The 24,636-nt window shown below is 35.7% G+C and overlaps 1 long non-coding RNA gene across 1 annotated transcript in view; it reads left to right on the forward strand.

The window, feature by feature from the left end:
* The first annotated feature begins 9,337 nt into the window (after positions 1-9,337).
* LOC111855602 (uncharacterized) overlaps positions 9,338-24,636 on the forward strand; it is a 61,266-nt gene continuing 45,967 nt past the window's right edge. Inside the window, exons 1-2 of the long non-coding RNA XR_011989377.1 lie at positions 9,338-9,594; positions 15,201-15,439. This is a non-coding gene — a long non-coding RNA (uncharacterized lncRNA). The remainder of the gene's footprint in view (positions 9,595-15,200; positions 15,440-24,636) is intronic.

A 24,636-nucleotide genomic window follows, 5' to 3' on the forward strand; every position in this document is an offset into this window, starting at 1 on the left:
CAGATTCATGAATTTGACATTTGGAGTTTTGGTTATTTGCAAGCTGGCCGTGCAATTGGAATATTTTTGGAGCTTGCTGAAAGATTGCACAAACTCACAGATGATGAGTAAGCCAAAAATAAATAAACAATACTGAAAATGATTTGGATCACACAAAATCATATAAAATGTAAATGTTAATGCTATTTATTTATACTATATATTTGTTTTTAAAAGTCTTGCCTTGGGTCCGCCACGCATCCTTGTCTCGGCAACCAGCCTCACTCACGTTAGCTGTCTTTGTGACCGTGGAAACACACGTTTCTTGCATAACTTTTCAGTCCCATTGATTTTGTATTCTTAATAATGTGCACAAGTTTTATTCGTGAATTTTCACATTCACAGGCATCTTCCTCCCTAACCCTCATGAATGTGAAGGGATGACTGTTCTGTCTAAAACACTGATTTTTCTGTAGTATGAGCGGTGTGGTTTTTGCCAAATCAATTTTTGCCCTTGTTCTTTCACTCTTCCTCTGAGGACCGTGGTTCTTTTTCTGACTTATTTTTACAGGTTGATTTGAGTGGGCTGGAGTGGTGCTGGTGCAGCACAAGTACAAGGCATCCTTTAGTTCCTCTATTAGTAGACCCCCCCCCCTTTCATTATATTTACCTAGAGAAACTTCTTTTGGGAACCTTTACTTAACACCATGGTGCATCAGCAGAAAAAGAACCAAAACACTGTCGCTTCACACCTCTGGGACCATATGGTTTGAGTGTCTGTCTGTCTACTTGTGTTGTGTTACTATGGGGTTTTGTTTGGTTTCCCTCCACAGTCCAAATACATGCTAAGGTAAATTGGCATTGTCGAATGGTGTGTGTGTGTGTGTGTGTGTGTGCCCTGCAGTGGATTGCTGCCTTGTCCTGAGTTATTCTCTGCTTATTCTAGCTTCCAGGATAGGCTCTGGATCCCTGCAAACCTGCATAGTGGGTACAGAAAATGGATGGTTCTTTATTATTTATTGTATGCATTACTTATTGTTTTCACATTAAAATGCTTTGGATTGTTTTACTTCATATTAATCACAGTTTTCACAAAGATGTACTATATGTCCCTGCAGGGTGGCATAATGGTCTCACATGTACAGCATTGGTGGTTCAGAGTCTGCCGCTATTCGTGTGGGTGGTGTTCACATGTACCCTCAGTGTCCTCCTAGACATGTGGTCATACGTATTGGTAGCAGTTGGGAAATGGATGCATGCCTCCACAATGAACAACTGGACTCTATGACAACAAGGTCAAGGTCCTTGATTACCAGCATCCTGTTTCATTTGACTCTTTAGTATAAAGTTACTGCTTCCACCTATTGATCAATGAGTCTTGTTGAAAAATAATTCATCAGATTATTCATTAATGAAGCACTCAATTTAAAATGTTCGAAGGATATAAAATCTGAAAACAATTTTGTAAAAACATTGTTATTTATCTTTTGTGTAGCTGAGCTACTATGCGGGATATTTCTCAGTTTTTAGCGCATTGCGGTGTTTACTTGAAATTTTGTTTTTTATTTTTAGCTGATCATATACTTCTGATGATTGCATCTATAGAAACAGACAATGCATATGTACAGCATATTAAACACTGATAATTATTGTTAATATCTAAGCAGCCTATATCACTTGAGCATAAAGAGGAACCTTTGGTATTGAGACCAGGATGCAATAGCATTCCCATCTGTACAGCTTGCTGAAGAGTTCTCATTTGCTAGCTCTAGGCAGCAGTCCAATGGCACTTGATGAGGGAACTGAAGAGAGCAAGATGTACAAGGCAGATAGCAAGCGGAGAAATGGGGAGAGAGTGAGGTTCCATTCAACTAGCAAAATCAGAACTTCTTTTCGAAAGTCAGCTTTTCAAATTAGAGCATGTCCTTTCAGATGTAATGCATAATTTTCACAGAAAGATAAATTTTCAAATTAGACATACACACTTCTCTTCTAAAGGTTTTGTATCTTCTAAGAGGACCGGAGGGGTCTGAAGAGCATCTTGCACTGTCAAATGCTTCAACCCACAGGGAACTGTATAACAATTAGACAGAAGGAAATGAGGAAAGAAGCAGCATATTTTCTGTGTGTTATGTGCTTATATTTAATGATTTATTATTTTAAATGGTTCATTTATGTGTGTAAAAGCAGTAAATAGGAAATGGAAAAAAGCCTGCAATCTGCAAATCCTTGGTGGTCATAGAACATGATCCTAAGGGCTGGATTAAGGGTTTGGGGGATTAAAAAAAATATTGTCAAATTTATGTATTTGTCCATTCCAACTCTATTTTAAGAGTATTTTAAAAAAAGAAAATCAAAAGACATCAACCAACAAATGTTTAATAGCCTTGACAATAAATTTCTTACACTCTATGATTACTACTGTTAACTGCAATGAACACAATAAAATCACCCCATTTTATGTTGAGCCACCTTAACATATCCAGGAATGATCCAAAATAATAAGCTGCTAGCTTGCTTAATTGTTTGTTAGTTAAAGATTTGTCTACTACAAGAGCATGTTCGTCTGCATACTTAGTTCTAAACGTTTACATATGTTTTTCTTTGTTAGGTTCTAGGAAGGTTATTGTTATAGGTTATTTTTCATTCATAATAGATAGCAATTACTGAGGTTAGTGTAAATGTTTAGATCCTTAGAATGGTAGCTATTTATTAGTAGCATGGCAACGTGATATTTCTCTTAGTATTATATTACATTATATTGTTAGTATCAATGGCAATTCTAATAATAGGAAGGCAATGTTATAGTTGGATTTATTTATTTACACAACCTCACATTCATATTCAAGGAGGTACTTTGAAGAGAAAAGAAGCATGTTTAAAGCCCCCTGAGTCATTTTTTTTCACTCTTATCTCTTCTCTTTATCTGTTTGTGAAACATGTTTGAGTAACATGAAATGTATCGGTGATGACCTTTTTAAAAATCAGATAAACAAAATGGATTTAGATGAAAGAGGACAATTAAAATACTTAGAATCAGTGAAAATTCTAATATAAAGTTAACATCATGAAATATGAATGAGCTGTGTTTCAAAGACAATAAACTACAATTTCTTCATATAATATAGGATGTGTATGTTTTTAGAGTTTATTTATATGATTATTATGTTATGTTATAATAACATTTAGACCTTATATATGCATTCAGTTATGATTTGTTTGTTACTTTCAAAGGAATAACAATATCGGGGGCTGGTCTCTACCTACCTAAATAATGTTATAAGATACAGCCATTACAGGTACAGTTGCGGATAATTCCCATTTGTTATGTTAATATTTTGTTTATCATGTGACAATTTACTGGAACCCAATGCAGCTGGTGATTTTATTTTGTAATATTAATATGCCTTCACTTATGCCAAGACCCGTGCTGCTCATACCAACAGTATACCAAAAGCAAATAAGCTATAACTGCCTGCTGTGTTGTCTGGAATTGATAATATTTGTTGTTTCTTGTATTGACCCAGGGATGATGTAATATTAAAAGTTTGATTAAGAAACACTGTTTATATAAACAAGTCCAGCAAAAGACCCAGTTTTGTTGATGATGGGGACTTTGAAGTTTCAAAGTATACTAAAATGGCTAAATGTTTCTGTTTACCTAAAGATATTTAACACCAAAACTAACATTTTCAACATGTTGCAAAAGTCACAAAACAAATTACAGAATTCCAGGCAAAAGAAGAGATTATCACATCTAAACTTTCTGGCATCTAGACAACTTGAAAGAGGACATACTCTTCCTTCTCTTCATCATCATGTTTGCTCATGTAATAATATGATTTCACTGCAGATGAGATATGTTTATAATTAAGTGGCAACTCACAGTGATCTGATTGCATTTTGTGTACTTTTAATATTTAAATTCCAGCTGGTTGCATACTACAGTTACATTTCTTCATTTAATGTTTAATTCATGACTTATTTATGAAGTAAAAATTGGCACATAGAAAAAGCGATAAAAGATTGTGCATGCTGCTACATACTTATCCCAAAATTCAAATTTTAAAATCATATCCAAGTGAAAGTAAAGTGTAATCATGTATGAAATCAAAGTGGTTTTTATGATATGTAACGTCTTTGATGAAGTAATCCTTATTTTCCATTAAGAATCCATAGAATGGATTAAATGTTATTTTAACTACACTTACCAGACAACTGTACCAACATTTTTTCTTGTAATTGATAGATACAAGTTATCTGAAGAAGCGCAGATGTAGACCATGATTAACAGCAAAAAGAAGAGAAGGTGAGATGGCAACAAGAGAGGGATCTCAAACCAAAAACTGAAGATGATTAAAAGGTCAGAAGACCTTGAAGTATCAACCGGAAATTCTAATTAACTGAATATGTGCATAAAAATTGTAACATTTTGTATTAAGGACAAGAAATATAGTAAGAGAATGATATAGGGCGTAAATAATGGCCTATATCATCTAGATATGTACATCTACTATAAAAATTGACAAACTTATGTTAAACAGTCCAACAAAAAAAATAACTTCCTCTTTCTTCTCTGTAGCACATTCAACATGTTTTTTTTTTAAATAGATCAGGTCACTTCTTCCTTTATTAGTGACTGAATGTAGTTTATTTCTCTGGTAGCATAATCAAGGAAAAAGCTAATGATTGTCCTCATGCTCACCAGAACTGCCAAGTTTTCACCAGTTACACAAGTACACACAGCACATAAAGTACATAAGACACAATGGCAAAAAACGGCAAAGTCGAGGTGTCTTAATTGTCAGTAGATTATTCACTTAGCAACTCCTACACAATGTATTTATATTAATATATAATCTATATATAAATAGATAGATAGTTAAAGGTGCTATGACCCATGGGTAGTTTGTGTTTTCTAAAAGTTCACCTTCCTTTTATACAATGGAACCAATGTCCTTTCTATTTCCTATCATTAGCTAGAGAAGGGCCATGTCTTTGTTATTTTCCATTACAGACTCCTTAAAGTATTTATTTGTCATTTCCTTTTAAAATAGTCAGAATATGTGCCCAATTTCTTACTCCGAAAGAGCTCAGTTCTTTTCGGCTGTTTTGAACAGTTTCAGATTTTTCAATATGGGGATTATGCCCCATATTTCTGTAAAAATGAATGTTTACACGGTTGTAATTGTTTCAGCTGAGTCGGCTTTATTTCATCAAGTACAAACATATACAGTACAGGGAATTTGTTCTGGCGTGTCTGGTCATACATATATTTCCCTATTATTTTCATTTTTGCATGTTACATCATATATTGTAACATATTGTGACGTTGACTTGTAATGTATGGGGTAGACGATGTTTATCTTGATATACCCTTCAAGGCAATGATTATACAAGGATATGGATACGTATTAGAGCAATGTATTTGAAATAGAAAGTAGCTTCATATAGATGAAAGGAACATTTAGAGGTTGGTAGGTCTGAAGATGTGCATTTATTATGTGCTACAAAAGAATTGCATATTTACTCTGCATATTGCAAAACTAGGCCAGGTTGATTCATTAAACAGTCTTACTGGTTATTAACTATTTTATAGAACTTCTTGCTACGTATGTGGATGACTTCAATTATTTTCATACAATTATTAATTTCTATAAAACTATTTGCCTATTACAATTATACATTTTCTGTGTGCATTGTATAAAACAGCTATGAATACAAATAAAAAAGATATTTAAGTCACTTTGGATAACAGTGGTTTCTACACAAATAATAATGCCAAAATAATGAGCACAGAGTAATCTAATTACATATGTATGCATTTTTATTAAGCCACATTTTATATATTACTAAGTAACCAGATTTAACCAGATTTTTTATACTGAATTTTTTTTCTTTCTATATGCACTTCTTTAAAAATAAAGTAATGTTGTACGATACTGGTTATACATGTTTTATATTAACATATTTTAGCACAGGTAGAGGCTTATGTTCTCTGGACATGTACATATATTAACTGGGAATATCAGATTATTATTTATTATTATTACATTGGTGATGACCTAGTGCAATGCTAATGAGGAGGAAAACTAAGCTGGATCATTAGCCTGCTATTCAGAGCTGTTTCTAAGACTATACTTTGTGGTTTGTTGCCAGAGCATTCTCAATGAATTGTAGTGGCTTCAAGACATTGAAGTCTTGTGTTAAAGGACCCCATATTGTTTAGGAATTAACTGCTTTATAAGACCTATAATTATATGGTACAAATAACCAGACTCAGGGTCTCAGAGGCTTGGAGGCTTCTGGCCTTTTTTCTGATGCTAAAACCTTAATGTGTGTTTAAAAGTTTAATACTAAAATGCCGGACATTTAAAATAAAAATACATAGACTTACAACAGAATACACTGGATTAGGAAGTCCTATAGTCCAATTTTTCTTTTTAGGCAATTTCTACTAAACGTTTCTTTATTTATTTAAGCTCCATAGTAATGATGAACATTGAATATTGTACGACAAAATAATATAGGAATAGCGCTTCCAAATGAAACCCAGGATAAAGAGAATGACACCATAATATTTTGCCTTAAATCTTCATTAACTTTACCCTTTGGCAGCAGTTTGGGAGACTGCCAGAAATGTGAGGAACAGTCAAGGCTTTTTTCCGACCTCTGCCATAATTGACTTTTTTTTAAATAAAAGACTACCTGGACATCACTCTACCTGAGACCTGTGCCATCAGCTTGCACCCAACACCTTCTATACCCAGACTGGTCATTGTATTTGAATGGTCCAAGTGGTTCTTCACTGGTGACTAAAGTAAGAAAGTCTACCAGGACCTTGGGATACTAACCTCCAGCTCACCGTTTCTTGTGACTCGTAATACTTAAGGTAATTGTAAAAGCAAAATCCCCCGTACAGCACACCCAGAAGCTGTAGAAGTCCTGCTTCTAGTTCAGCAACTTGACTGCCATATGGTCACTCCAGACCCAAACACAGTAGTGTAGGTGGCAGTTCAGTCAATAAGTCATGTAGGTTTTATAGTGCTACCTTTTACCTACAGTATGAACACTTGCCCACTGTCAATATACCACAAATATTATTCATGAGTGAAGAATCTAGAACTTTCATTATGAAATTGCCAGTGAGCCCAAATTACAGTGAAAATAATAGAAAATTAACTAAAGTGATCTTCCAGGCAGATATTCACCTCAAATTATTCTACTTTTATCTCTAAAGAAACAATTTTGCTCCCAATGTTTTGTCTCTATGCTACTTAAATTCTGTGAAATGCATTTGCTTGTAGGTATATTATATAATAAAGAAAAGTATGATTATTTTAGTTTCAATTTTTTCTGTCTTTCCACCTTCATAGAAAAGAAAATACTTTTTTTACTTTAAGTACTGTATATTGAGAATCACTTTAAACCAAACATGAAAAAAATAATATGGTGACCATGGCTAGGAAGTAGCAGATAAAACACAGGAATGGCACAGAATTTGAAACTGTAAAAAGTGAGTGTTTTCCTGGCAAATCACATATGCACTCATCATAGTTTGAGAATAAGATGATTTTTCTCTCTCTAAGGAAACAAAACTCTTTTGACTCTCCTAGTAGTGCATACACTATATACAACAACAAATAACCTAATTCCACTACATTTACTGAGGCTTTTCGGTGCTGTTTGAACAAGTCAAGGATGTTGTCATCAAGAATATGAATATACAATTTAAGAAGTGTGTCATAATTAATAATCGCCATCTTAAAGCATATATCAAAAACATACAATTAGGCTGTAATGAAACAAAAAAACGGATCTATTCATATTGATCAAGCATCTATAAGCTGGATGAAACAGGAAGCTGTCTAAGTTTCCTTCTCACAGGATGAGCTGCTGGGCATGTGACGGATGTCTTATCAGGAACAGCTATTTCATAAGCCGCTGCTAGTGTACTCAGGAATGGCTGGGAGAACAATTGTAAAAATAATAACAAAAAAAACTTTCTATGAAATATGAATGCATCGCATCATTTTCAACAGGTAAATAACCACAGGCGGCTAATTAATCATATTTCACGTTTAGATCTGGCTCACATGCTTCCAGATACATTTAAAAAATTATTTAAAATTGCATAAATGCACTGCTTAAAACATAACAGTGTTCTAAGACTATAAAGAGGATTTTTGTCAGATCTTCACTTCTGACCAGAACATAGTCCCATAGTATCATCCAGTCAATGTTATAACTTTTATCGAACAGAAAATTAGGGATCCTTTTCCCTAAAAGGATCCCTATTGTCATGATGACTTGTTTAAGAAAAAGCTGTTTAAGGATATGTATTAAATCTACTGAATTAAAACTGAACTAGAATAACAGCAGTTATTTCACACACAACTCATCACAACTAATTAGTATCCAAAGCCTGGGTTCTCTTCATGTACAGTAGGCTCTGTCCTGGTAATGTAATATGATGGTGAACAGTTTATATGTGAAGACTGGTCCTCTGAAATACATAGCATAAAAGTTAAATTTTTAGGATCAGGTACAGTACACCACAGCTGTTACACAGTTCTGCCTGAAATTGTTCTGCCTGAAATTGTGCCACATCTAACTTCAGAGGCATTTTCATTAACTTTAAGGTACTACAGCACCCCATTAGCATTCCTGACCTCTGTAAACCCAACCATATATTGAAACGTTCTGGTGATGAGCAGTTGACATCACACACACACACACAGCTGTTTAAGTTTAAGTGCATGAACGTATAGCAGTTTAATAGTAATCCAGCCTTCCTTGTAACCTTGTTGAATGCATGTATGGTCAGGTTAATGCTTAAATGAAAGTTTGATATGATCAATAATTTATGCGTCATTTATGTGTGTGATAGGGAATGAGAGAATGGAATGTGCGTTCATTTAATGTGTTCTATTTGATTTCCACTAAAACATGGCACAACTGAACTGTCTCCCTCCATTTGGTACCATGCTTTTACTGTAGCATTAAAATCAATAATACATTATCATCCAGATTATGCTTTAAGAATATGTCATTGATTGACTAGCATAACATATATGACATGTCACTGCAGGGCACAACACAGTGTATCAATTCAGGCACGAGCTGAATAAATTGATATTCAATTTATATGGCATCCTGTCTTACTTCCTGTAACATCATTATACGTATTTCATCTGGAATAATGCCTGAACTATATTTGATATTCCAGGAAAACAGAGCATAAAAATAACATGCTGAAAGCTTCAGCCATGCATATCCAAATATTATCTTTAACAAGGTGGTGCTTACAAACGTATCTGAAATAGCACGGTTACCTTGAGAATGTAAAGGTTGAACTACATGTGAAAAAGAAAGAATCAAACAGTGCTGGCAGTGAGAGAACTACTTGTTTCCGAGCTGCGAGGCTCTTCAGAGAGTCAGAGCCTCACATCTTAGAGAGCACTGCAGGCGTCTGCCAGCAAGAGCGTAAACAAGTCAGGAGGCAAGGGGAGCTCAGCTGTTGGGGCTCATTCCAGGAAGCTGGCGATGGCGGCACTGTGCTTTCTGCTGCCCCAGAAGCCCCTGTGCTCTGGGCCGCGCTGCTCCGTCTCTGAGGTAGGGTTACCGCAAAAGCCATGATCCAGTGTAAAGTAATCCCCAGCTATGAGGCTCCATCGCATGCCTGCAGTGCCCTGCAGCTCTGAGAGCATGCGCCAGCGGGCACAGCAGAGAGATTTACCAACTGCTGGGTTCTTAGGTCCCGACAGGTGCAGGGCCAGTTGGATATCTTTTAATCCAAGACTGGAAGCATCACACAATATACTACAGCATATAAAATCCTTTTACAACTACCTTAGACAGGGTGCTGCTTTTATGAATGGTAACACTTCCATGAAGGTTGTTAAATAATCTAAAAGCAAAATGTGATACAAATTCTTAATGAAAAGGGATGTTTTTTAGTTTTGCAGGTAAGATGCAAAATGGCAATACACTTAAAACTGAGCATGTGAAAAAAAATATTGTATTAGTTTAAATGCTTCAGGACTATCGTATAATTAAGGTTCCATTATATGTATTGTAATTTTTTAACTGTTTTCAGGGTCATCATGAGAAGAAATGTTTTTTTAATAACTTTTGACAGAAATAAATACAAAATTTTCTCCACCTCCTACTACTCAATTATGAATCTAAGGAAAGTTACAATTTGCAGTCATACTACCACTTTCACTGGTCGCATTTAAATTACGAAGATTTAAATTTATGTTGTTTATTTGCACATTTACATTTATCAAGCCTTAAATACAACCTGCATGACAAGAATTCCAAGTATTTGTCTAGTGTTCCGACAGACGCAACAAGGGACTGGCAATGTGACATTCTTTAAAGCTGACCTGGAGAACATGCCAGTCATGTGAAGTGTAAGACGGCAGCTGTGGACTGTCACATTGTCTGACCCTGGAAGTCCACAGCTCCATCGAGTAGCATGAGCTCCGTGCGGGAAAAGGCCTGGCAGATCTCCTGTAAGCACAGCTCTGTTTGTTAGACAGCCACTGGTACCAACTACTGAAAGTCGTAATTATAAGGCCCTCCAGTCCCTTAGCTGCTATTGAAGTACTTTCATCCTTGTTTAATTTCTTCTGCGGCCCAGGATCTCACTTCCACCGAAACCTCCTCTGAAAATTCAGAACGCTGACTCGGCAACTTGTGACCGTAATGTTAACCATGGAATGTTCAGCTTCCTTAATTATAGAATGGGCATAAAGTATCCAGATTTGTTTATGCGTTTCACTTTCCTGTTTGCTGCCAAATGGTATAGGTATAGAATTCTAGGCTAGAATTTAGATGTTGAGAAAACGCACATGTATATATGTATTGCATGCAAAACAAGCAGCTGAAAACCACAGAACATGTTTTGTTTTATTGCAATTTGTGCAATCATTTTAAAATAAAATGTTAGGAAAAGTTTATTTCTGATTATTAACTTTAACAATATGATTGATTTTTCAATGATGCAAAGCACTTCCAATGCTTTCTTTCAGTGTGAATTTCATGAACACATAATAAATTATATTGAACTTGTTTAAAATATTCATCATATCTTATATATTTAGTTGGTTACATCAAAGCAATGTGAAAAGATAAACAATTATCCCTGAACTGGGAATATGTTCATAAATAATTAATATTTTTTCTATTCTTTTCCTCAAGATCTAAAATTCTTATCTGGGAAATGAGACAAAAGACATTACCCTCTCCCCTATAGACACAGAAGAAATGAAGAAAAATAAGCTTATACTTCCATAAATTAGTCAAATAATACATTTCAAATCTAATCTACAATATAGTATTGAATTGTTGTAGGCAGTTATGACCACATTTCATAGATTTTCAGAATTTGGGAACTTAATCTCCTCTGCTCTCCTTGTGTGGAGTTTGCATGTTCTGCCTATTTCATGCAGGTTTCTACATGGTACTCTGGCTTCCTCCTGCAGTCCAAAGACATGCTGTTAGGCTAATTGGCATCTCTAAATTACAGTGCGTGTGCCCTCCAATGGACTGGCATTCTGTCCAGGATATACTAGCGTGGGCTCCAGGCCTCCTGTGACCCTGACTGGAATGAGTGGGTGGAAAATGGATGGAAATTAATATTATAATGTAACTTAGACAGTATACTAAAAATTACCCATTCCATCTGACATGAAATGAGAAGTTCAGGATTCAATAATACTCCATTGAATATATAATTATGCACATTGGAAAAAAAATCGTCTTTAGAAGGACAGTGGTAGAACACTTCTCAGGTCCTCCCTTTCAGCATTACTCATACCATCTGATCCTGGCCAGTAGCCCTATTAAGGGTTTTCAGCTGGGTGGTCTGACCCAGACAAGCATTTCATGCAATGAACACCGACATGTTGTCTCTGCTCCTCCTAACGTATGATAATGAATGAAAAGAGGGTCTCCTTCAGCCTCTGTATGACTAAGATAGTTTGGAATTGAATATTGCAGAAGAGCTATCATATTGACTTCTAGTTTTGTTTGTTTAGAATTTGTGGCTTTAAATTATGTCGCTCAATATTTGGTAGACATTTGACCATTTCGTCAAATATAGCTGGTGGCTATTACGATTAGTGGGAAGACTCGTCCAGTGAATCTGACAGTAAGATCTCTGTCAAACCTGGCTGGACTGTTTATCTGTCTGTCTGCTGGTTTATCTGACTGTCAAATTATCCTTCTCAGCAAACATCTCATAGCACTTAGAATGTAAATAATATTACTCTGGTCACATGACTGGGGGACGCTAGGACGCTTCGGGGGGGGGGGGGGGGGGGGTGTTTCTTCGTGAAATGGAGCACAAACACTTTCATAACAAATGTAAATATTTATATATGAACACATTTTATGAAGTCATTCATTCAATGCCTCTGAAACAGAGAAACCTATGTTTTATTGCACAATATAACAGCCGACTAGCATAAAGTATAAAATGATTTATGGCAGATCTTTTTTCTATTATAAAATAAATATTACCCGGATACTTAAATGTCCGTATATTGCTGTTAGATTTCAGAGAACCATTTAAAATTGTTTCTGATACAGCAAGGATTGCCACTTTCTTTACCAGGGACAATAATGACGAAAATAATAAAGATCTGTCATTATTATTAAATTAGTAATATAATTGTATGTTCATTGGTTTCTGCATAACACAGCGGTCTTTACAAGTCCATAGCACTAAACACATATTTTAATCTCTGCTACAAATGTATTATTTATAACATTATTTCATTCATTCATGGAATATGTAATACCATAATTGTTTTACTCTGTAAGAGCTTGTTTCCACATGGATTTTCTAAATCGTATGCTTCCACATTTTCAAAAAGCAAAAATAAATAAGTGAAATAAAATAAATCATAAAGGCTACACTGTTTGACTCAACCTATCAAAGAAATTTCTTTTTTTTTTTCAAATTAAAGTACATCAAGGTAATATGCAACATATATTTATATATAAATCTATCGTACATGTTTGAAGAAGAATCAAAGTGAATAAAAGTAAGTCACACTGAAAGGCATTTACAGTGATTAACAAATTTGGCAAGATGCCCTAACCAGGATAAATTATTTTTATATGCACCGCAATGAAGTTGTACTTGACTCTGTGTGCATTGGGTCTTGTCCAGAGTATAAAACTCACTCGCATTTAGCTTCAAAAATGGTTGCTAAGGAATTTTTGTATTGACTAAACATGTCGTTCACTGTACACTGTTTAGCATATGGTTTTGAATTGTCACAACCATGCTATTCATTGCTGGAGTCATGCTCTTTAAAAGTATATGTGGCAAGTATAAGATGTGACAGATGTAAATAAACGGATCCACACTACTTACAAAAACTGTTTCCTGCTTTTTGAAAATCAGTTGCTCCTTCATAGGCAAATCAATTTTTAAGAATGGCGAAGGATTCTTCTAACCTAAAGTTATTAAGTTATTCCATTGGTAGAATATTGTTATTGATATAGATTAATATGTGAGCTTTTTAATGTAACCATAATCTACTAAGTTTATGATGAAGGGTGTGTTTTTCTTAATGGTACTTACATTTCAGCAGAATGGCATAAGAGAACGTTTTCCTCTAATGCTGTACCTTAAGTCGGTGATTTATTTGGATTTGTGCTAAATGTACAGCAGGATTCTATGTTAAAAAGAGCAGAATACCTCAACTCCATGAAAAAACAGGAGTACAGAAACATGTGGGGCAGGTTTTGGAAAAGCTTCACGTTCAGTGTGAAACTCTGGAGCAACAGTAGCTGCCAAAGAAAATTGTGGTCGGAAGAGTCTGCTAATAGGGCATGATGCATGTCACCTGAAACTAGAATCATGTGAAATTGAGAAACCACAGCAGCAGGCATCTCCTTGGACTTCTATTAAAACTTGCCAATAGCCTTTATTGCTGCCATTTCCAAAGGGAGGCCTCCATTAACTAGTTTGCCTTTGTCGCGTGCCTGGACAGACCAGACAAGCTGGAAATTGAATGCAGTAACAGTGGAATTAACTATTTTCTGTCTGTGTTTGCTTTGCTGCGGTTCTTTTAAAAAAGGGTTTTAAACCAGCAACAAAAACAGCTATGCAGTAATTTCAGCTATGTAGTAAAAAATTGTAAAAATTAAAAAATATATATAATTTTGGTTCACATCCAGAATAACTCACCTGTAATAAAATAAAGTGGATTGCACACTATGCTTCACAAAGGATGTTCCTTCAAATATATTTCAGACTTTTGCAAAATGTAAATGGCCACAACTTCTGCAGCTTACAGTATCACAAGGAAAGGGCAAGCATATAATTTTCCCAGCTCTTCTACAGAGCACTCATGTCCTCATGTTCTCCCCCATTCACAAGATTTTATACATTTCTGTCAGCATTTAAGGTAAATTATAAATCAATTCTACATCAGCAACTATTACTTTACTAAATTCAGTATGGAGTGTTTTACAGTCTCATCGAAACCGACATGAACCAGATTTAAATGCTGATGAAACTACAAAGAAATTATGGGCAGTATAAAAAATTGAAATGCATAACCAATTAGACTGTAATTAACCAATTATAGTTAGTCTGTTTAGACAGTAATGTAATTTGTTATGTTCCCCATTTCCCCTAATTAAGAACAACCCTGACACCAAATTCTCCAACGTGTACTGCTTGTACTTTTTAGACTTCACTGAGCAATGCAATGTCCTAGGAGAAGAGCTATTCATTGAGTTCCTCCCACAGTCCTGAAGGCATCTAGATGGTGTCATGCATTGCTGTCGAGCAACATACGGGAAAAGGATTCAGCCATGAGCCAGTTTTCATCCACCAGGCCTCCTTTCCATAAATGGGTCATGTGACACTTCAGGGATCAAACACAGATCCCAGCGAAGGACAAAACTAGCTTTGACTGGTCTGACATTCTACAGAAGTTAAAAGCTGAGTCTTCCTGAGCCATATTATCTATTTATTGTGAAGTTCTAAAACTGCTTAACCCCAATTGTCATATTTCTGCTTTGGACAGATCAGTGTCAAGGAAGGTCTCTTGACTATCTGGTGAATTCATAGCTTGCTCTTGTGTTGCCATTTGCTAACAGAAACGCATCAGATTTTCAATCGATTTAACGTCTTTTTCATGCTATGACGTGACTAGTTGTGAATGACAGAATCCACTTATACATTGCAGAATTATGGAGAGCCTGGAGCCTACCCTGAGGAGCACAGACCACCCTCAGAGTAGTGCGCTGATCCATCACAGGGCATGCTCAAAGGCCAATACAAAGAAGTTGGTTTACCAAAATCTCACTCCTTCAGACTGAAGAAAGAAAGCGGAGCAGCAAGAGGAAACTCATGGTGAACACATGGAGAACATAGAAATTCAACACAGAGAGCTGTGCCAGGAATTCCAAACACACAACCCTGAAGGTGAGAAGCCACATGACAACCACACCACTCCTGACGAGTTCATTATGTTTTAAATACCTAGAAAGGTAAGAGAGTTTCTTCGTGTGCACATTTACAAATGTCTATACATAATCACATATCTTCTTCCTTATATTTAAATAATATTATAAATGGTGAAACTTATGCAGAAAAGGATTTTAAATTTCATTTCATACTCTGGACGCTGTTGACAGGCTGTGGGTGGAGAGGAAGTCAAACAGTGTCAATGCTAACCATTAAAAAGGCCACACAGATACTTGTGCGATATGATGGATTATTAACTCAGAGTATGACAGGTGCTGGAAGGGGTATGTCTTTTCTTCCTTTCTTTCCCTCTTTCTCTTTACCTCTATAAGACTTACTCAGGGTCACAACACAATCGTTATATTGACAATTTCCAGATAAAGTTATATGGCAAATGAGCTTCCCTGCTGCTCTGCTGTTTGCTGTTTGTAGTCAAACCATTTGGTGTCCTTGTCATAGAAAGTAGAATGTTTATCGGTGTGCATCTTTACAGTTAGCCTATGAAGCTTGTCATGTCTCTCCAGGGTGGGGATGTTGGAAATGGGGGGGTTGTAAAAAATAAAAATTGTGTAAGGAAAAATAAAGTAGGATAAGAATATATTTAAATAAATCCCCTATTTAAATTTTTGTTCTTTATTTATATACGCAACCTCACTTAAAAATGAATGAATTGTTATTCTGTCTTTATTTGCTTGGCAGAAATATGATTTAGAGTAACAGTACATTACCCTGTATGTACAGTACACAACCCTGTACATATACTGTACTTAACATTGTCATTTATATATATAATAAAGAGTTTATCAAATGTATATTAAAAACATTTCAGATTTTCAGAAATTACGTGGGATTCCATTAAGTTATTTCAATCTTGTAATGTCTGTACAAAGATATTCTGGTTAAATGGGAATGACACAGTTTAATATTATTAGCTTTGTTTTCTCTAACAGGAATCTGCACTAAATTTTGCCTGTTTAAATTTTGTAGCTGAATGAAGCGTGCATATGCTCAGTTTCTTGTTGTACAGATTGCAGCTTGCAGTTGGTCTCTCTCTGGCAATTACCACTCAGTTTTCTGTCAGAACCTTGCACCAGCCACCTTTTTTATTGCACATCGACTTTGTGGGAAAATTAAAGGTTATCAAGGAGAAGGTAAATTTCACAGCTTATGCAATATTTTCTTTTGGATAAAAATAATTTGGACAAACAAAACAATCAGAAATATTATTTAACAACAGTTAATAAGATGCAGTTTTTTTGTGCTACTTTTTTTCTGAAAGGGAACAATTACATTTTAAGCATGCAATAATTGGAGTAAGAAGAGCAACTTAATATGTTTCTCTTTTTTAACAAGTGTCTTTTCAGAGAGAGTCAGAGCTTTAGTGGCAATCCAGATTTATTTTAGGGTTATCATGCTTGCACCTGCTAATGAATGAAAAGTGTCAGTCTTGTCAAGGTAAAATATCAATCAGCTTGTTGGACCTTTACTGTGACTGCAGCTAAAACAAGCATTCACAGATCTATCAGCATGAACCGATGCCGTCCTTCTTCCATATATGCAGAGCTCTTAATAGAACTAGCTGTCCTTCAACTGTCAGAATATTTCCTTCCTGAACCAGAGCTGATAAACTAGGGAAAAGAGTACAGATGAGGTGCAAGAGGTGATAGTGGCAGACTGTTGTGTGTGTGTGTGTGTGTGTGGGGGGGGGGGGCGGTGTTCAGTTATTTTAGCTTGTCTGAAGAAAAATAACAAGTTATGACAAAGGAACTCCAAAGTCACCATAAAGCTGGTGGACATGCACATTGAGGCCTACAGTCAATCTTGTGTGACAGCTCACTGCTACCAGTGCAGCTGCAGTGTTGCTGAGGTATGTTTTGGAATCCTTCTCATTCTGATGGCGTCAGGGTCAGAGCACCTCACCTGTTGCTTCTCTTAAGCGTCTGCTGAGCGCTTAACAAGGATGAATATTTTTAACCAGGATGTCTGCCAATACGACACATTTAAGTAACTTTTTGGTTCACCTGTTGTTGTATAGTGCTTCACAACAGTCGTTGTACGAATGTCAAGTTGATATCACAATATGACATCCATGTCAGGTAATATCTTTACTGAAAATCTGATTGTTTTTGCATCTTATTTTTAAAGTGTGACATCTCGCGATGTCTGTATGCCATAACACAACCATATACTGTAATATTCAATATTAGCAATTCAAAGTAATATTCTATTCCAGCCAACAATTTCATCATTTACCAGACATTGGAAACTGTTGCCAGGTTACTGTCATCAGATACACCAGAGTCCACATTAGTGTATCAACAGGGCATAACCTATGTGCTCATCTGAATTGTGAGACTTAATATATATGCAATAAGACAAGTTTAATGTAGGGGGAAAAACTCTGTTAAAACGGATTTTTTTTAGCATTTTAGCAAAAAATATTTAAGAAAAACAATAAGTCATATAATTTATGAGTAAAAATTTTTATAGTGTTATTTTTATAATAACATGCTTTTCTGGAGCATTTTCACATACTGTTATTCTGTTATTTATTTGTAAAACAGGAGAGTACGTCTCAAATTTTTGCACTGCAAATGACTAATATTCAAAGTTAATGGTTTTCTTTTTAAAAAAATATTATGTGGGATCAAAATTTCTACTGTTTGAAATAAATAATTTAGATAATTACTATTTTTCTAATAGTAAGATTAAAAAATATATACAAAAATTGTAAGATGTTTTTAATTTCCAGTATAAAATAAAGACATATTGTCTTTGTGTTTTTGTACATCATGCATTATACATTTCTATATGTATTTTTTTTACATCAATGTATGACTAGCAGGCATTTGATGGACAAAAAAGGAGCTACAAAACTGTACATCATTCAATTTATTTTTAATTGAATGACGTACAGTTTTGTAGCTCCTTTAGTCACAGTAGTGAGGTATCATTGAAGATATTAGCACATTTTATTTCATGCAACTGAAGTACACAGAGATTATGCAAGTTAGAAAATGAAGCTTTTTTTATATGGATTTTTATTTAAATAACATAAATCAATTAAATACATAAAACAATTAGTAGAATATCTTCAGATGTAAATTAGGTTAAACCTTGTCATCCTTACATATGTTTTTCACAGCTGTCAAGTTATGCAGGCATCAGAAAAATCCAGGAAAGAGTATATTAACAAATGCACAATGTTAATATGTATGTCCAAAGTAAGCACATTATTTTAAGCTAATTGTAATTTTCACATGAAAAATTGTCATCTAATATGTCTACAAAATCTGATGGTATGCAATGCAATGTTTTTCCCATTCCATCAAATTTGTCTTATGGTGCAATCGAATAAATGACATTCCTGAAATTCCTAAGGTGCCAAATACTTTTCTGGTTTATCCTTATATTTTTGAAGTTCAAATATGTTGCCCACAGCTTCTGACAAGCCATGAATAGCATCTAGACAATAATAAATGTTCATTAATTTTTTAAATAAATTGTTATTTTGTTATTTGTTGGTTTGCTTGTTTGTTTTGATGACATCGTTACAGTGAGTACGTCAGTGGAGGACCTTGTTCTGCATGCTTCTTATCTCCAGCAATGTGCCTCATTACCCCTGCAGTGACAGGGTGTTGTTAACTCACCTACAACTGTGCTCCCACCGGAGAAGGAAGAGCATTGAACGACAGCCACTGAAACTTTTTAGATCCCTCCTACTAGTGGACAGAAAAAGTTTCACTGCATGCCAGATCCAATTAAACTACTAAAGTTAACCACCATTCAAATGATTTTCACTACTAGCAAAAAAATAGTTTCAAACAGTCATGAGAGAATTACCCAAAAGAATCAGGAACAGATGATTCTACAAGAGCAGTGCACAGTACAACCATGACACTTACGCATGGGAGGTTTCATGCCGTTCCGAATTAAGGAGCCATATCACCCTTTGAATCACGCGAGTTATTAGTGAGATTAAGAAAGCGTTGGAGTATTAAGTTAGAAGATATAAATTATAGCATTACATAAATGTAATTGGGTCAAGGTCCTATCCATAAAGGCATGGCATTTGGACTGCAAGAGGACATCAAAATGCAGAACATGCAAACTGCACACGTAGACACACACAGACACAGACACACACACATACATACAGTCATGTAATACTTTTGGGGACCGCTCATTAATTTCTATGGGAAAAATGCTAATGCTAACTATGACAACCTTAACCCCTACCTAGCCCTAACCGTAACCATAAGTAACAAAACAAAATACAAGAGTTTTTGCATTTTTACTTTTTTCATTGCAGTCACAGATTTTTATAAAATAGTGTTTTCCCATACAAAAAAAAAAAAAAACGAGTATTCATCACATTGTGGGGATATTTGGTCCCCACAAGGTAAGGTTTACCTGGACCACACACACACACACACACAGAGTAATATTGTCAAACTTTCTTTAATTATGTAGGAAATAAGTAGGGTGGTATGTCCTGGGGTGGTATGAAATCGAGTAACATTAACTTACATGTGCTTAATTAACAATAATATATTGATATTTTTGTTCTGTCTCATGGCTGAGAACACTTGTCCAGACCCTGTTGCCTGCACGTGTACCCCATAAAAGGTCTTCCTAATGCCCCTTTTGTATTCATGTATGTTTTACTTTGTGCTGAAGCCATAATGAATATCTTAAGTTTTCTTTCCTCTCTGCCATTTTATTAAACCCTGCCTCTGCTTCACTAATAAAAAACCACATCCCTTTCTTTCTTCTATCCCACATCACATGGCTCTGTTCAGCTTCCTGCCCGGAGCCTTCCACATCCCATTTAGTGATGCTCCACATTAATGGTCATTATTAATACTTCTATATAAAAAATATATATATGCATGTAATTGTAACATTTAAACGTGTTCTAAGATAAAATATTAATGACACCAAAGTCTGTAATTGACCACAATTTTATACTTGAAGTCATTGTTTCCATTTGGTTTCCACTCCTGACTCTGCGTATGAAGTTTGCATGATCTTGTCATAGTTGTGTTGAATTCACAGTGGTATCCTGCTTCCCTTCCACAGTAAAAAAACATCCCGTTATGAACCAAAATGTGTCTCTAAACTGTCCAGTGTATTACACAGCACTCCCACGTGTGCCCGGTGAAGCGTTCGCACCCGTTCCACGGTGTCTCATGCCTTGTGCCCAAAAGCTTCCTAAGAGTGGCCCAGAGTGGCATCGGATAAGCAGTGATAGAAGATGCAGACTAATGTCCTGATAGAAAAGTATCCATTCAGATTTAGACACATATACTCATGTGAGCACAGACACAGACACACGCACACACATGTCGGGTAAACATATCTTTATGGGGACCGCTCATTTATTTCTCTGGGAAAATAATGGGAAAAATGCTAACGCTAACTATGACAACGTTAAACCCTACCCAGCCCTAACCATACTGTAGCTATAATTAACCAAGCAAAATACAAGAGCTTTTGCATTTTTAACTTTGGTCCACATAAGGGAAAAAAAAACGGGTATTCATCACATCGTGGGGACATTGTGTCCCCATAAGGAAAGGTATACCCGCTTACAGACACAGACACAGACTCTCTCTCTCTCTCTCTCTCTCTCTCACACACACACACACACAGACACAGACGTAGACAGACAAAGACAGACACACACAGACTCACTCATTCTCTCTCTCTCACACACATACACACACGCAGACACATACACAGACTCTCTCTCTCACACACACACAGACACACACATAGGCACCACAATAAAGTGGGTCACTCGTAGTTCTGTGAGCCTGCAGCACTATTCCTCTTATTCTGTGATGTTCTTTGGAAGTCATCCACGGGGTCTGCTGTTCACTGCAGCTGAGCTGATAGCAGGGAGCACAGGCAGATTGCTTCAGGCTGTCAAGTGGTGCTGGACTGTCTGGTGTCAGGGAAGTCAAGTGCCTCTCCATAGAAGGAGTTTCCTTTGAACTCATGTGTTGGATACCTTGGCTCACAGCCCTTGAGGGAGTATTTGATTCTATATGAAACTGTGACCAGATAATTGACCAGAAAACAACTGACAGTCACTTCCCTTATATTCTCATCACCACGTTAGTACTATTTTTTGTTTTTAAAGAAAATTATGCGATTACATAATATAATCACGATACATAAATGATAACCAGCCATCTATTGATAAACAATATGATGTTAATGCTATTATGAAGGCTGCTAAAATTGCAATAAGAGAGCAACTCAAAGAACCCATGTAGCATTAAAGCAAATATGCAACATATCTCTCAGATCCTTTAATTACATCACTACACAGCTGAAAGAGTGCCTTAATGGACCCGTCATATCAGTTCAGTGAAGTGACTATGTATAACATAAAGCCTCTGTCTCAGAATAGGATACCTGTAAAATTATTTAGTGAAGAACTGTTTTCAATGGCTTCATTCAGTATTTTAGGAAGCTTTTTTTAGTAAGATATGGTATGAAACGTTCTGAATTCTGCCATTCTATTTAAATGCACATTATTTAATTCCCTTTATCACAGTTGTCTTTAATACATGATTCCAGGTATTACATAAATTTAAACTACAGACTGTTTAAAAAAAGAATAAAAGCTATTACTGCTGAGCATTTTCGAAATGCAATTTTGAGTGTGATGTTTCATTAGGTGTCTTTGGCTCTTATTATTTATTGCACAGCATAATATTTGGCCCTGTGAGCTGTTGAATAAGAATTTATTTAGAACTAGCCATTAAAATTTTAAATTAAAGCATCATCTTCATGTCTTGAAAATTCACAAGTGTACACCTATAAATTAAGTGTATACAGTAATTTTCAAACATAGAAAAATGAATGTGGCAAACTTAAAATAAATCTAGATTGCACTTCAGGTTGGTTATTTAGCATTTTGTAAACAGGACCTTGTTTTCAGTTGCCTACTTAAGAATTATCAAGTGTTTCACCATACCTTCTTCCCACAATCTCCTTTCGGTATAAATGTATGCTTGTTTTTCCAGTTTTCTTGCTATTCCTTTAATTTCTTGCCATCCGTTTTATTTCTCCTGTACTCCCCATATCGACTTATTGACTTACTGCCTGCATTTGTACTACAGGTTTCTGTGCAAGCAGAGAAAGAAAATGACATCATCTTTGTAATGGTTTGCCTGTTAAAGTAACTGTGACCTGAAATGAATTTGCATATCCCAGGAATCACAAGCAATTCAGCTTCTAAGTGGGATGCATGTCTGATAGCGGGGAGTCACATGTTTAGGCACTGCCAGTTCATATCAACTACAAATCAGTGTGATTTAACTGGATCCTGAAATCCACACACAAAGCAAATCAAACCATGCCAATACTGAAATGGAAGCCCATTCGAACTGGAGGGAATATCACTGCCTGCTGAGTGCTGGATTGACGCCTCCAAGTATATCATGTATATTCCTGGCAGGACTCAATTCAACCTTAAGCTTATGAAGTCTTTAAAGCCATAATAGTTTAGAATAAACTTACGTAGTGTTACAGAGTTGTCATGGTAAGTTTTCACATGCTGGCAAGTCTCTATGTGGGTGCTGGAGTCTGCATCTAATACATTGTATACTACACTGCAAGACTGGCTGTACATAAACACACTGTACTATTGACGGCTGTAGCAACTGTCTGTCTGTAGTGAAATACTTTTCTACCTGCATCCTGGATTGGTCTTGAGAGTACTTCTAAAAAGTTGCAGCTACAGTACCTGTGAGAAGTGCTAAAAAAAATATTACTCAATGTACTCAATAGCAGAATTAAAGTGCCAACAATGAACAATTCTTAACAGAAATTTGAGTGTGTTACATATAATGCAGAGGTGGAACGGGGATGTGCTGTGGAATAGGGGAGCAGTCTGGGCAGAGATGGAACAGGGATATTCTGTGGAATAGGGGAGCAGTCTGGGCAGGATCTACCTGTCATGTGGATGGGAAAGTATGTCATTAAAAGCACTGCACATTTTTTTAACATAAGCCTGAAACTGAGTGCATTACCTCTGCAAATAAAATTAATGTTGGGTATAGTGCTTATTTGGTCAGTATGTTTTCTCATCATTGCCATCTGCTGTCGACAGTGGATGTTCTGTCATTGAGGAGGAGTTTATTTGTAGCCTGAATAAACATTCAGGGGTAAAACTCCCTCAGACAGACTGGAATTATAAAACATGCACTGGTTATTATATATTTTATCTATTTATACATTACACCAATAGCTAACCACATGCCATTCATGATTCCTGCTAAAATATTTCATTTGTTGTGCACTGGTACTTTAAACATTTTTATAAAGATTTCATTTTTTTTGTATTATTCTTTAGGATATAGACATTGCTCATAAATTACTTCTTTTGCACTCATATTCTGCAATTTTGACTGAAAAACTATGCATTAAAAGCTTTCTCCTGTAGTTGAACAAATTCCACTTTAAACGCTGTTGCGCATATTCATCTGTTCATCACACTATGGCATTCATGTCTGCCAGGAGAACAGCTGAAATGCACTCCTACATTTCACATTCCTGCCAACAATGCAAAAGAGCCGGTGTTTCTTGAAAGGCCATGCGTTTACTGGAAGAATAATGTCTGGCCTTCACCACCAAAAGCCAGGAACTTTGAGGTGTATGACTGTTGTTTACAAGTTGTTAGAATGACACCAGGTCATACTCAACAAATTTATTCCATGATCTAACCCAAAGGAATCAGATTAAGTCTAGGCAAAGTACATTAGCGAAATGCATCAATTGGGATTTTTGAAGTGCAGGAGTGAGACTACAGTATGTATGATTATCTTGGTGTTCTATTAGTCAAGAAAAGCATACTCTGGAAATTAATAATATTGTACAAGTACAAATATTTTTTGGATGGGTTGAGTCTGAAAGTTATATAATTTTCATTTACTTTCATTTCTTTTTACATTTCTCTCATGCACTGTTTACAAATATCAAGACAAACTGATAATCAACACATCATAATTTCTCTTAGTATCAGCGTCCTTTCTATAGGCATTATTTTCAATCATTACTCATTATGTACACAACCCATTACAAAACAATACTTTTGTTGCACCACAATAGTTTATTTTTATAAAGGACAACCTTCAAAG

The sequence above is a fragment of the Paramormyrops kingsleyae genome, chromosome 2, assembly GCF_048594095.1.
Source record: "Paramormyrops kingsleyae isolate MSU_618 chromosome 2, PKINGS_0.4, whole genome shotgun sequence".
Classification (NCBI taxonomy): Eukaryota; Metazoa; Chordata; class Actinopteri; order Osteoglossiformes; family Mormyridae; genus Paramormyrops; species Paramormyrops kingsleyae.